Source organism: Metopolophium dirhodum, chromosome 1 (assembly GCF_019925205.1).
Source record: "Metopolophium dirhodum isolate CAU chromosome 1, ASM1992520v1, whole genome shotgun sequence".
In the NCBI taxonomy this organism is placed as follows: Eukaryota; Metazoa; Arthropoda; class Insecta; order Hemiptera; family Aphididae; genus Metopolophium; species Metopolophium dirhodum.
Genome location: NC_083560.1, coordinates 38,066,397 through 38,081,692, shown reverse-complemented (window position 1 = coordinate 38,081,692; position 15,296 = coordinate 38,066,397). Strand labels below are relative to the sequence as shown.

At 30.2% G+C, this 15,296-nt stretch overlaps 1 long non-coding RNA gene across 1 annotated transcript; it reads left to right on the top strand.

Moving 5' to 3' along the window:
- Window positions 1–569: 569 nt before the first annotated feature.
- On the top strand, window positions 570–1,661 carry LOC132934170 (uncharacterized). The gene is made up of 3 exons (XR_009662988.1): window positions 570–748; window positions 825–989; window positions 1,480–1,661. It is a non-coding gene; the product is annotated as an uncharacterized LOC132934170 (long non-coding RNA).
- Window positions 1,662–15,296: the final 13,635 nt, after the last annotated feature.

Here is a 15,296-nt window from a genome sequence, read left to right as displayed (position 1 = left end):
CGACAAAATTCATTAACAATTTGAAAATTATCTTGAAGTTAAAAATGTATTGAATATTCAATTGTATATTTAGCTTATGCTTATAGTAACAATTGACAAAAATTGATCATAGTTATATTAATTTTTAAATTGAAATTAATATGTAAATTATTGGTTTACAGGTCGTCAAACACGTTCCCATTTACAACGAGGAAAGACAAACTTCTTTGAAAAATGAGTATGCAATTACCAAATAGCTTCTGTGGCTGTTATTACAATTCTTTAACTATCAACAATGGTCATAATTTATGAAGACTTTTAAATTAGGTATATTCGGATAGGTACCTATTTCCTTTAATTTGTGTTCTTAGTTGTTCTAACTGGTACAGAATCTTCGGTAAGCATTTTACAATCAGTGGTTATAAACAAGGTTCAGTAAACTAGTAAACATCATGTCTAGAGGCTGTCTCAAACATAATTCAAACCACTTGTGTGGGATAGAGAAGTAAAATAAATTTTAATAATTTACAGCCACACTGGTACTACGCTGAGCACGACTAGTAAATAATCTGAGAAGTAAAATCATTTAATATGATTCATGAATTAGGTATTTAGATATTTTTTACAACTTGACATTTTCAGAAAATTATACCCGACGATGAGTTTGAAGAAAATGAACAGACAGAAAAGGATTTGGAAACGTTACAGTTGATGATTTTAATTAAATAAAACTGAATAGGTAATGTCTAATACACACACACACACTTATGTAAGTATACTACTGAAGTCTCTGATTTTAAATGTTTGCCAAAATCAAAAGTGACTTAATGGTTTATCGTTTTCAGTTCATTCAGTTTCAAAACTGAAATTTATGATATACATACAAGTAACTAGGAATTTGAGCCAATGTATTGACAATTTTCAGACGTTGAATTTCTTGAAGATTATTCTGGCGGCTCTGATGTAGCAATACAATATTGGAGTGAATTGTGAAACTTAAAGAGAATATTGTGAGAATATTATTAATAGGTTTTTATTTTTAAGTTATTTATTACTGTGCTATTAACTAGCATACCATACCCACCTGTTCACGGGTGGGTATGCTATGTTACACAATGTATAAAATCTAATTGTGTGTGTGGACTTATATTTGTATCGAAAGGGCTTAGCCCGTTTAGTCGATATAGATTCATAATTAAATAATTATATGTTACAATCTGAAAATATCCATAGCTTGCTTTAGAAATTAAATACAAATAAATGCTTAGGACTTCTCTATAAGGTTCCTTAAAAAATATATTTGCTTTTAAGTTTGATTATAATATTAAGTCGTATTATTCTAATATTCAACCTAACAGTATATAATTGGATTTACTGTACTCACTAATAATAAAATTAAATCTTAATTAAAAAATACTCTACTCGTAAATGTATATATTTACTTTCTAAATACCAACTAAAAACATTGCATCATATATTTTATTTTTATTATGTATTTAGAGTTTACACACATTTTTGGATTCAAAGCCACTATCCAGCTGTTATCACACATATAATTTGTGAAGTCGAGACTATTGTACAAGATTTTTTGCCAAACAATTCACCTGTCAGAATGTTTGGCATGAGCTGTGAAAAGATATATATATATATATATTGATGATGTTGCTGATAGGCTGTTAAAAGTTGCGGAGTATCCTACATATATACATACACAGTATGTACATTAATTTTACAATACATTTTATTGATCGTAGTAATATTAATTATAAAATTTAATTAAATATGTAAATTATAGGTTTACTGGTCGTCAAATCCGTTCCCATTCATGGAACTTACTTCACAACAATGAAAGACAAACTTTTTTGAAAGAAAAGTAAGCAAACACCAATAACCTTCAGTTGCACTCTGAATCATGTTTGTGAATAAAATTATTTGTCAATGACATATTTATAATTATAAGAAAACTTTATTTTTAAATTTTATAATTTAAGAGAAAAGTATTAAAAATCTTTATTAATTATACTATCTAGTTTTCATATTAAATATGAAAACTAGATAGGATAGACAAATTGTGTCGTATTTATAGTTTTAATTGTAATTTAAAATTTAGAAATATATGACTAATGTGTTGTAATTTATTGTTATACTTGCAGCAGGTTTTTTGTACATACTAAATAAGAAATTCTTAGTAAGTAAGAAGAAATAAATTATAACATAATATAAGATATAAGTGTAGGCATATAAAACAATCAAAACCTTTTTTTTTTTATGTCTATGGATACAAAAAGAACTAAATCTTATGATTAATATGTTAATTATTATAGCATTATTATAATATAGCTGTTGAGCCAGAAGGGCTACAAATTATTATTATTTCTAGCACAGCTCAAATAGCTGTAGCAACAATATTCTTATCTATCTAGATTGTTTTTATATGTTATACTTGATGTTGCTGTGATTTATATATAACTGTTTTTTTTTTTAATTATTGTGTACAATACAGCAACTCACTTTTACCAGCAACCGTGTTACTCATTATTTATTTATTAGACTTACCCTTTTTGTCACTAGTTTTTAAGCATACACACCCACACATATACACACCTTACACATCACCATATCACATAGCTCACTAGTATTTGCGCGGCGAACCCAACCAATTCTAGCTGAGCTATAACAGATATTGTAAGTGAAAGAAATATTATGTCATTTAAGGGGGCTGGAGCATACCATGTTTTAAGGGGTAGTGTATAGGCATTTCATATTACATGTACATTTTGGCTGTGTCAATGTGTGAGAAGTAAATTAACATTATTGTGTGTAATCCGTTTTCGCACTTTTCGCGACGAATTTAGCTCTAATTGATTTATAATCGTTCGGAATGCAGGTAATATTTTATATTTTTATATTATTATTTTTTTTAATTATTTAGTTTTGGGTTGGAAAAAAAGTAAGTACGCTAGCGTTGTATATATAAATTAACTTTTTCTTAAACTTAATAAAAAATTAACAAAAAGTGTGTATTAACTTTAAACTTAACGGAGTTAACCTATAGTTAAATTAACTTTTACCTTTTAACTTTTTGTAATTGGTGTGTATTAACGTAACTTACTGGATTTAAATAAAATCATCAACTTGCCCAGCCTTGATTATACCTATCAAAGTTGAGAGAATCAACCTATGGATAGAATATATATATATTAGAATTCTATTTATATAAAAAATAAATATTGTGTGTAAAAGTGCTTACTGTACCTACCTACCTATTGTTTAACACATTTTATAATTCAAAAAATAAATTACTCAAAAATTTTAAACTTATAAAAAAAACGACTATATATTTACTTATAAATGGAAAATATTATATATATTATATATAAAATTTTTACAACTAGGTTATTCTGAATATCTAGGTATTAAATATTGTAATAAGAGCGTAAACTGTATATGAATTACGGTATAAATGTATAACACGCTTGTTTTTATATAACTATATATATATTATATACATCAGTATCTGGTAGTTTGGTATTTTTATAATAAAATTATAATATAAAATATAATGTATCAATCGAAATCGTCACAATTCACGATTAATGATCAATAATAAGACATTGTAGGTATTAAATATTAATAAATAATATGTAATATCTAATGACTATTTACTTAATAAGTAGGTATTATGAATCGGGCTTCATGGGCTCGTATCTATTGATGTCTTTATACAGCAGACAAAAAAAAATGTTGCTACATTGTTACTCCTGTATTATTATTAATAATTAGTACCTAATTAATACGACATTTAAATTTCATTGGTTACGACATTTTTCGTCAATATATCTTTTTTTCTAATACTATTTTCCATGTTCTACGAACTTATAATCTAACCTATATAAATAATATCGGATGATATGAAAATTCAAAATTAACTTAATTATGAATATTAAAATAATATAAGTTGATTTTAAGTTAACGTAGATACAAATGAGTTGAGTAACAGTTAGGTGAATTAAAACAGCAAACTAGTAAGTTAAGTTAATAAGTCAAAAATAACTTAACTTTCCACTAATTAACTCGTTAATGCCCAACCTTGCTTATGCGGAACTTTGTTATAAATTTTAAATCCTTATTAATTAATCTCTCAAGTAGACATTCAATAATAATTAACGAATTCAAATCACTTTTCAAAAGTCTTGTATCGGTATGATTAACAATCGTCCGTTTTGGTTGAAATAATTTTTGTTGTCATAGTCAGAGCCGAACGTATCTTTTGCTACGTTGTAGAAGGCAGAATATTTTCTATTTTATGAAACATTGTGAACGCGTTTTAAACATAATAATTCCGAGAAAAATCAAAATATAGGTAAACAAATAACAGGAAGTACGCCACGGTTAAAAATTTTTACAATTCATTCAAACATTATAAAGTAAAATCGTCGATAATAAAGTGATATCAATTCGTTGTAGGAAGCATAACTATTTTGTGAAACATGGTAAACGCGTTTTAAACGTTTATTATTCCGAGAAAAATCAAAATATAGGTTGTTAGGAAATATAGGTAAAAATAGGAAGGAAAGTAAAAAGAAAAAGTAAAGTGAGAAATATAAGTAACAGGAACGCATGCCACCACGGTTGCGTTTATCGGATAGCCGCTATTGCTGCAGAACGAGTAGAGTCAGCCTCTACGATCCTGGTACTTATGGAGGTAGTGCCGACGAAATTTACTTTTCCACAAACGTACCATATCACGATTTCGGCACCAGCATAATTCTCATTGGTCGGTTCAAATCGACTTGTTTTCCCGCGCTAATAATTAACTGTTATTGCATAGTTCTATCCCTTATCTCTGATATCTCTTATCAACAAAATATACCAACAATATTACGTTATTTTAGTATTTGTTTTCTTTGATGTTTTTTTTTTCGTATTAGAAATTACAATATTAATACAATAAGCATATTAATATTAATTAAAATAATTGTTAGCATTGTAAGCTTACATTGTAAGCTACCAAAACTATGCATACGAGATCCGATCTAATATTAAAGATCTTGACTCGTGCCAAAAATGGATAGACGAGTTTACAGAATAAACAAAAACGAGTTGGTTGGATAGAAATCCCAAAAGGAAAGGTCAACGTCTTGTCTGCAAGTAAGTTAAATAATATGTGGGTTGATATTGCAGTGTCGCCATGACTCATGGTCCATGCAGCCAGTGGTGGATATAAGGGTTTAAATAAAGTCGGCAAATCCATAAGAGGGACCTCGTAAAAAATTTCAGTCACATACTTACCGCTATTTTACAAAACCTAACCTACATACCTACTTTCGTAGTTTTAATGAACCGATGAGGAATTTTCTTCATACATAACACTCCTGTTTTTTACGCTGTCTTTGTTTTAAAATTTGTGTGCTTAATTTTCAGCTCCAAATTTTAAAGTACTTAAAGCAATAGTAATTAATTCAAAAATATCTAAAAAAAACAGAAATATGCAATTAAAATAGAAAAATAAGTCCTTATAATGAAAAAAAAATGAGTTAATAATAAATTAAAAATAGGAAGGAAAGTAAAAAGAAAAAGTAAAGTGAGAAATATAAGTAACAGGAAAGCATGCCACCACGGTTGCGTTTATCGGATAGCCGCTATTGCTGCAGAACGAGTAGAGTCAACCTCTACGATCCTGGTACTTATGGAGGTAGTGCTGACGAAATTTACTTTTCCACAAACGTACCATATCACGATTTCGGCACCAGCATAATTCTCATTGGTCGGTTCAAATCGACTTGTTTTCCCGCGCTAATAATTAACTGTTATTGCATAGTTCTATCCCTTATCTCTGATATCTCTTATCAACAAAATATACCAACAATATTACGTTATTATAGTATTTGTTTTCTTTGATGTTTTTTTTTTTCATATTAGAAATTACAATATTAATACAATAAGCATATTAATATTAATTAAAATAATTAATTACAAACATCTACCCATGTAGTTTATAAATTACATTGTAAGCTACCAAAACTATGCATACGAGATCCGATCTAATATTAAAGATCTTGACTCGTGCCAAAAATGGATAGACGAGTTTACAGAATAAACAAAAACGAGTTGGTTGGATAGAAATCCCAAAAGTAAAGGTCAACGTCTTGTCTGCAAGTAAGTTAAATAATATGTGGGTTGATATTGCAGTGTCGCCATGACTCATGATCCATGCAGCTAAGCAGCGATCACTGCTCGTGCTTCTAACCTTTTTTTAACCATAATACATTAAGCCTCGATAAATAATTTGACAATATAAAATATTATAAGAACAAAAACCCAATTGAGTTAAAATAACTAAATTATTAGTCACAGATAGTCAACACACCAACAAAGAATGCATGTATATTTCCAAGCATACTGAGTTGTATATGCATGCATGTACGTTATATGCGTATAGAGCATTTGTATACAGTATCTATACAAATGTGTTGACTCAGGGTATATCCAGTATGTAACCAACTTGGTTCTCACGATGGCCTATATGACCATACAATATTTTAGATAAATAAAAAGCACTATTACTATAATCCTACTTCGTGTTGCATTATTTCATGTGTCAATCCTAAATTGACTGAACGCTGCACGACGGTACTACACACTTATTCATTACAATAGTGAGATAACATAGAAATATCCGCAGTTGGAAAAATATAGGTTCCTATAGTATTTGTACACATCACGCACGTTGATCTGTATTGCTATAAATAACTAGTCACACATTTTCAATTTTAGAAACTAATACCATCATCCATAATTCATTTTTGTAATTGACCAGTAAATTTGTAACATTCCTCCAGTTTCTAATCAAAATTATACGAGGAAAATTTATCAACTCCATCAAGTTCATGGGCATTGTTAACATTTTATTTGAAAAATTGTCAAATGGCTTTCACTCATTTTGCATATTTTTTTTTATATCTACACCACTCTAAGTTTATCTTCAAACTAAGTCACTTAACTATATCATGCAAGCTTGGTCAATGATTACAATGCTAAAAAATCAAATTTTAAATAAATGTTACATTGAAGAAATTTAATATTTGTATAAAATATGCAATGATCTAACTAAAAAAATTAATGATTTTTTTATAAATAAACTAGAGTAGACAGGAGGATTTTTTAAAGATAATATTTAAAAACAAATTTAAATTAAATAAAGATTTGAATTAACTTACAATAAATTAATTATGAAACTATGGTCTTACATGAAATTGCATGCATATAATTTGATAACTACATGAGGTAGATGGGGCCCCTAAACAAAAATACTGCCTGGGCCTGGGTCAATTACATTGACATTATTACTTTTCTTTAATTACTGTAAATTTACCAAATCCCATACCTAATTGATAAATAATATACGGTTATCAACTACATTTGTTTTTAGAAACAAAAAGTTGTAATAACTCTTCCTGTCACTATTGATCTGATTTTTATTACAATTGGATCTGTATTTTAGAACATTGCGAGTAAGTGGCAACATAATACAAAATAAAGTTCTATTGAAGTGTGCAAACATGTGAACATTCTGAACACCTAAAATTTCATATTGGTACAATCTAATAAGTTGTACACCTTAATTATTGGCATAGGTTAATATGAATTGTTTATTTTACATATGATATTACATATATTTATAACACATATCTTTCAGGTCCATGTGTTGTTGTTTAGTAGATGTGACTTACACTAAACGGTTGTTTTCATGTAATGTTTATTGCTAGATTTCAATGTTAATAATAAAATTAAATCTTAATTAAAAAATACTCTGCTCATAAATGTATATATTTACTTTCCAAATACTTACTAAAAACATTGCATCATATATTTTATTATTATTATGTTTTTAGAGTTTACACACATTTTTGGATTGAAAGCCACTATCCTGCAGTTATCACACATATAATTTGTGAAATCGAGACTATTGTACAAGATTTTTTGCAAAACGCTTCATCTGTCAGAATGGTTGGCATGAGCTGTGAAAAGATATATATATATATATAATATATATTGAAGATGTTGCTGATAGGCTGTTAAAAGATGCGGAGTATCCTACATACATACATACACAGTATGTACATTAATTTTACAATACATTTTATTGATCGTAGTAATATTAATTATAAAATTTAATTAAATATGTAAATTATAGGTTTACTGGTCGTCAAATCCGTTCCCATTCATGGAACTTACTTCACAACAATGAAAGACAAACTTTTTTGAAAGAAAAGTAAGCAAATACCAATAACCTTCAGTTGCACTCTGAATCATGTTTGTGAATAAAATTATTTGTCAATGACATATTTATAATTATAAGAAAACTTTATTTTTAAATTTTATAATTTAAGAGAAAAGTATTAAAAATCTTTATTAATTATACTATCTAGTTTTCATATTTGTCGTATTTATAGTTTTAATTGTAATTTATGTAGGTTCGTATAGTAAGTGGGTACATGGAAATCAAATCCGTTTAGGCTTTTGTTTCAAAATTTTATAAAATTGTGTTCTTAGTGTTATCGCGTTACAATAGGATACATCAAAAAAAAATTTAATAAATTGTGTACTTGATAATTATAAATAAAATATTTTTAAATGTTATCAAGTATCACAAAATAATAAAATGGTTGGTAAAATTTTTGTTTTAAAGAAATAACGTTCATAACATTTTTTACTAACAAAAAAAATATATATAACGACTAAAAAGGTCACCCAACCAGTTACGTAGTAAAAAAACCACTGGCTAAGCCGCTGGAAACTTGATAGAATCCCACGACCGCCTGAGGTTGTCCTTAATATGGTGATTGTAAGTGAAAGAAATATTATGTCATTTAAGGGGGCTGGAGCATACCATGTTTTAAGGGGTAGTGTATAGGCATTTCATATTACATGTACATTTTGGCTGTGTCAATGTGTGAGAAGTAAATTAACATTATTGTGTGTAATCCGTTTTCGCACTTTTCGCGACGAATTTAGCTCTAATTGATTTATAATCGTTCGGAATGCAGGTAATATTTTATATTTTTATATTATTATTTTTTTTAGTTATTTAGTTTTGGGTTGGAAAAAAAGTAAGTACGCTAGCGTTGTATAAATAAATTATCAGCAGATAAAAAAAAAATGTTGCTACATTGTTACTACTATATTATTATTAATTAGTACCTAATTAATACGACATTTAATTTTCATTAGTTACGAAATTTTTCGTCAATATATCTTTTTTTCTAATATTATTTTCCATGTTCTACGAACTTATAATCTAATCTATATAAATAATATAGGAAAAAAAAAAATTTTATAAATTGTGTTTTTCCTGAATTCACCAACTATATTCACTTTCCCGTTGAACAAGATAATGTTGAAGAAAATCGGAGCAGTGTATTGGGCAAACGGTAATGATGACAGACATAATAAACAATTTTAACTTTTAAAAAAACACACACATCATTGTTAAATCAATACATTCATCCTAACCTCCGCTAAGATACTAAAATAGTGCAAAGCCAAAATAATTTTATAAGTCTATAAATATAATTCGAAGGCACAAGAAATAATCGATATTAAAAATAACAATATTACAATATAAAAATGATCATCCGACTGTCCACATTATAAACAATAAACTAGTATAGAATATTGGTAGGTATATAGACATAAGACAAAAAAAATGTATTACTAACCGGGTCTTGGGAATACTTTTGGTTCCAAACGTATATGACGTGTTAGAATTTTTTTTGAGTTTGAAATATTTTGAAGGCTTTAAAACATATTATACAAGTGCGTATTAACTATAGAATTTCAAACTTAATTCGACTTTCGAACTCGAACCGAACACCTAAAGTTTAAACTAATATCTATCACGACAGTAAACAATTTAAATCAATATTATAGAAAATATATAAAAAAAAATGTTTTCTAATCGTGTTTATATATTATTACATTTTTACTATATTGTATACCAGTTGCGTCATAATATAATATCTAAAATAGTCACTCCAGTGTGCTAAAAGCAGCGCCGTAACAGAATATGCCCTCTTTGGGCGTCGGCATGTGGCCGTAAAAGTCGGACGGCCTTTGAGCGACGCTGCGGTCCGGGTGTTCGTATCGCACGCGCTCGTACAGCCTGCGCTTCCGGCACTCGATCTGGACCTTCTTGAACAGCCGCTTGTCGATCACGTCCCGGAGCGTTTTGAGTGGGCGCGGCGGCGGCACCCTCGTGAACGGCGGCACCAGCTGGCCGGTCTGGAGCAGCAGCATCAGGCACGTGACGTACATGGACCGGTCGGACAGCTCGTCGTCGTCCAGCGTCATCTCGCCGAGCGCGTCCAGCCACATGAGCACTTTCCTCCGCTCTTCCGGTGACACGTACTGCGCCAGCGTTTTCACCAGCTGGCGGTCGCACGCGTAATGCTGTTCCGTTTTGATGCACCCCGTTGGGCAGGCACCCGGGCGGCTGGGCGCACTTCGGCTTCGCGTCCACCGCATGCCGGTCGTCGGTCACGGAGCTATAATCCACCGGCGGCCGCTTGCCCAAGATCAACGGATCGCTGCACACCTTCGACGGCTTGCCGCTTTTCGAGTCCGTCGACGGATGGCTGCCGCTTTTCGCTTCCATCGACGACCTGCCGCCGCTTTTTGCTTCCGACGACGACTTGCCGCCGCTTTTCGCTTCCTCTGACGACGTCATTCCGTCTTTCGGCGCAGACCTGGAATTCGAGCGGCTCATTGCGCGTCAATTTATATCGTCTTGTCCAATTTTCGGTTTGTTCTTATAGGGTTGGGTTGGTTACCTATATAGATATTTTGATGTGTGCAAGTTGGTATGTTGCACTTTTATCGGCGGTTTCTGTAATCCGGTTGGAAAGTGTTAATGTTAAAAATGTTTTAAAAAATGAAATTTGAAATTTATTGTCACGATGACTGCGACTGTGGTTTTAAATTCGCATCATCTTAGTAAATCAATATGTTATTAATTAAACAATAAAACGCACTATACTATTAGCCAATTACTAAAAACAAACAGTACCTATGTAAATATATAATCAGTCTTATTGTCGACTAAATGTATTAAAATAAAAGTATTCAAATACTTTTTTTATTCGAATACTATTTTAAATACTTTTTGAAAACATTAATCAAATACGTATTCTGAATGATTTTTTATTCATTAAAAAATACTATTTTTTGAACTAAAAAAAAAGTTTATATTTCTGACAAAACAAATTTTTCTATAAAAGATTGAGCCCGCATTAAGTTATAAATAATAGTTTTTCTTTTTTAATGAAATAAGATTGGTGACCCACGTTAATTTCCAACCATTCCAAAACTTACAAATATTATCGGAGGGAAACAATTTATTCAAATAGTATTCAATATGTATTTAGAATATATTTTTTGAAATGTACCTATTCGGAATATTTTAATTCTCATTTATTCGAATACGTATTCCAAGTACAAAATAAAAGTATTCTTTACAAGAAGACTGTACTTACCTATATAATATTGTTTGTGCCTCTACCTAATGAAACTAACTAAAATAAATAATAATTATATAAGTACTTAAGTAATAACTTGTAAGTACATACTTTTTGAATACAAACAAAAAATGTATTTATCAATAATATTATAAATCATTGCATAGGTAGTTGCTACCTATGAAAAACGATTATCTGTCCTTGTTTCTATAAGTAGGTATATTTTAATAATTTTTACTTATTAGTTATTATATTATATTTATTATATTTATACTATATTATAGGTACCTGTACCGCATATTAATTGTAAATATTTGTTATGAATTATTATCGACCCAGTCTTATTTAAAATGATAAAGGATATTTTAATTTTAAATAAATATAATAACATGATTTAATATTAGATTCTGAGCGAAGTGATGAATGTATTGATTTTACAATGATGTGTGTTTTTGTTTTTATTTTTGCGTCTGTCATCACCTTTTAGGACAGTAAAAGTGCTTGGATTTTCTTCAAAAGTAACTTTTCTGATAGGAAAGTGAATCTAGTTGGTACTTTGGGGGGTCAAAAGTAAAAATTTCCCAGTAGTTTTCAAAAACGACGTGAAAAACAAAAGAAAAATTAAGGAAAAACGGGAATTTTTACGCATTTTTTCGAGAAAATCGATTTTGGTTTTTGGTGTAACTCTAAAACAAATGACCGTAGGAACATGAAATTTTGACTGAATGTTTATATTAGCATTTTCTATACGCGATAAAATTTTGAAAATATTTTGACTCTTTTTGAGATGTTTACGGACATTGTCAGTTTTCAATTTTTTTAGTTTTTTTTTCTATAAATATCAATAAAATTTTATCTGTTGAGTAACAAAGCTTGAAAATTTAATAGAAGGCTCCTACGTTATTGTTTCAAAGGCAGATGAAAAAAATTCCACGTAAATATGTTATATATAAATTACTTTATTCACAATAATATCAAATATACTTGGTAATATCATAGGCTGACTGGCTGTTTTCGCTCAGAATCGTTTTTCTTATACAATGATATTATATCATTGAATTCAAATTTAACACCATTCATTACAGTGACCCACTTGCAACCTACTGTACAGCAGAGCGACATCCACTTATCCACCTTTTAATTGCTGTATTTGATACATTTGACAATTTTTAATTTAGGACTGAGAATAATGCTTCAAGATCTACAAACGAAAAATATAAACAAAAAAATTATTATTAAATGTCCCGATGGACTATAATTGGCAAAGACGCAATTTATAGAAATTAAGTGTATAAATAAAGTATAAAGGAGTATACTGTTATACCGAATATTGTTATGGTCGAATGTCTATGTTAAACATATACGTATATTATAGTCACGTAGTCACGTAGATAGTTACTATCTGTAAACAAGGCCGTATATGAGGGGGGTTTGGGGGTTCGACCCATCCCCCCCCCCCCATCGAAATATTTTATGGTTAATAAATTCATTTTAATCTAATTATAATAATTTACCATGTGGGTACCTACTACCTAATAATATGATAACTATAATATTATGTTTGATTATTGATTATATTGTTAAACATTTTATTATAATCGAGCTAATAAAAATTCTGATGGTGTTTTCTATATTATATTATACATAGATAAGTCACACAGTATAAAAGACATTTTGTCGACGGACGCGAAACGTTAAGTTAAAGTTAAAAGTTATAGTTCAAAATGTTTAGTAAAAAATATTATCTTCATAAGTATAATTAATACTTTGATAACTTAATATTAGATGTTGGACGTAACACGTTGCAGGTATCAACAAATTTCAATTTTCATCGTTTGCTGTAATTTGGAATAAAAGTTCATATTAGTTTAAAACCTAAAATCCTTGATGCCTGAAAAAAGCCCCCTAAATATGATAATTGCTAATTGCGGCTTTGTCTATGACTTGTGAGCACTAGAAATATTTTTACCACTACCGTATAACTACACATTTATTTATAGTCACTTTCACGACGATCGTCTATTCGTCTTGCTGTCCGGACGTGCGCTCACATTGTAAATACTTATTATTTAATTAATATAAATACATAAATAGATTATTATGTGTTATAAAACCATGTTAGAACCTAGTGTGGTATTATAAAGTAATTTAAACAGACCAAGTTGTGTTTTATTTTATTTTTAATGTAATTTCAAAAGAAAAAAGTGACTAATTAATCCTTAAGAGGATGTGTCAGTGCACTATCGGTTTTCTCTCTATGGCCCACGCGCAACATAGACAAAACGCATTTGCGCAGAATCATTTTTTCTATGTTTTTAAGTAATCTTAGAGTAAAATCACCCATTACAAAAAAGATAGAGAATACTATTTTTGAGGGAATGTCACATCGATTTTTCTAAATATTGTTTCAAAACAATTTAAATATCATTTAAATTTACAAAATTTTTTTGTTTATTTTGAAACTCAAATACAAAGTCAAATAACAATAAAATATAAAATCGATATGACATTCCCTCAAAAATATTATTTTTTATCTTTTTTGTAATGGGTGATTTTACTCTAAGATTACTTGAAAACATAGAAAAAACGATTCTACGCAAATGCGTTTTGTCTATGTTGCGCGTGGGTCAAAGAGAGAAAACAAATAGTGCGCTGACATCCTCTTAAAGAAAAAAAATTAATTTATTAGTTTAATCTAAAATAGGTTAATAAACTGTGTTATAAAAATTTAAAAAATTTAAATTTGTTATGTTTTAAAAGCTGTTTTTTTTAAACAATCCGTCCCAAGTTAAAATATATTATGTATTTCAACATGATTTTTTCATAAAAAACAATAGTTGTCCCAAGTTTGCAAAATCGAGGTTAACTTGGGACAAGCATATTTTTTTTTAAAAAAATGGGAAGGGGGAATCAAAAAAAAATACAACCTATGGGTTTTATAGTCTAAGCCAAGATCAGAATTTTTAGTCCTTACCATTATTTTCATATTTTGAAAACTTTTCGATCAGCATACATCTGAAGTTGTCCCAAGTAGTGTTTATGGTACCCACTAGGTACCAGGGTCGCAGGACGATGGTAGTCTCTTCTCCTTGTTCGGTTTCGTCGGCGATGCGGTCCGGACCCCTTGAACCTCCCACCCACCGTAAATATGTTACCTCCTTTTTTTCCGCGTCGATATCCATCGGACGCACTAGGTACCAGGGTCGCAGGACGGCGGTAGTCGCTTCTCCTTGTCCCGGTTTCGGCGGCAATGCGGTCCGGACCCTTGGATGTTACTGCGGGGGGGGGGGGGGGGCTATTCTCGAAATGAACGACCAGGCGTAAACGTTATTATAGCACGGATTAATAATATACTGGATACGAAACGATGCAACTTATCAATGCTGTTTTTTCGAGTCCGCCCGTTTCTCACTGTTTAGCGTGACAACTACCTAGCGTTTTATAGGATTGTCCAGTGTTAACTCGGGACAATAATGAACTATTGAGTCATTCCTTATTCTCCCGGTTAACACGGAACACATCCTATAAAGCACTAGTAGTCTAGCAGCACCGTGAGACGGTCAGTGCTTAACTCATCACAGGTCTGTTGCGTATCCAGTGGTTACTTACTATCCGTACTAATCCGTGGGCACTACTCGTAAACGAACAGTTCGTTATCTTTGCTCGTCTACGTTCATTATCTCGTATTCTTAAACAGCAGCTGCATACGAGTAACGTAAACGCATAGATAATAAAGATCTTTATTATCTTTATTATCTACGCGTAAACGACCGATTCGTATACGAATTACGAATAACCCGA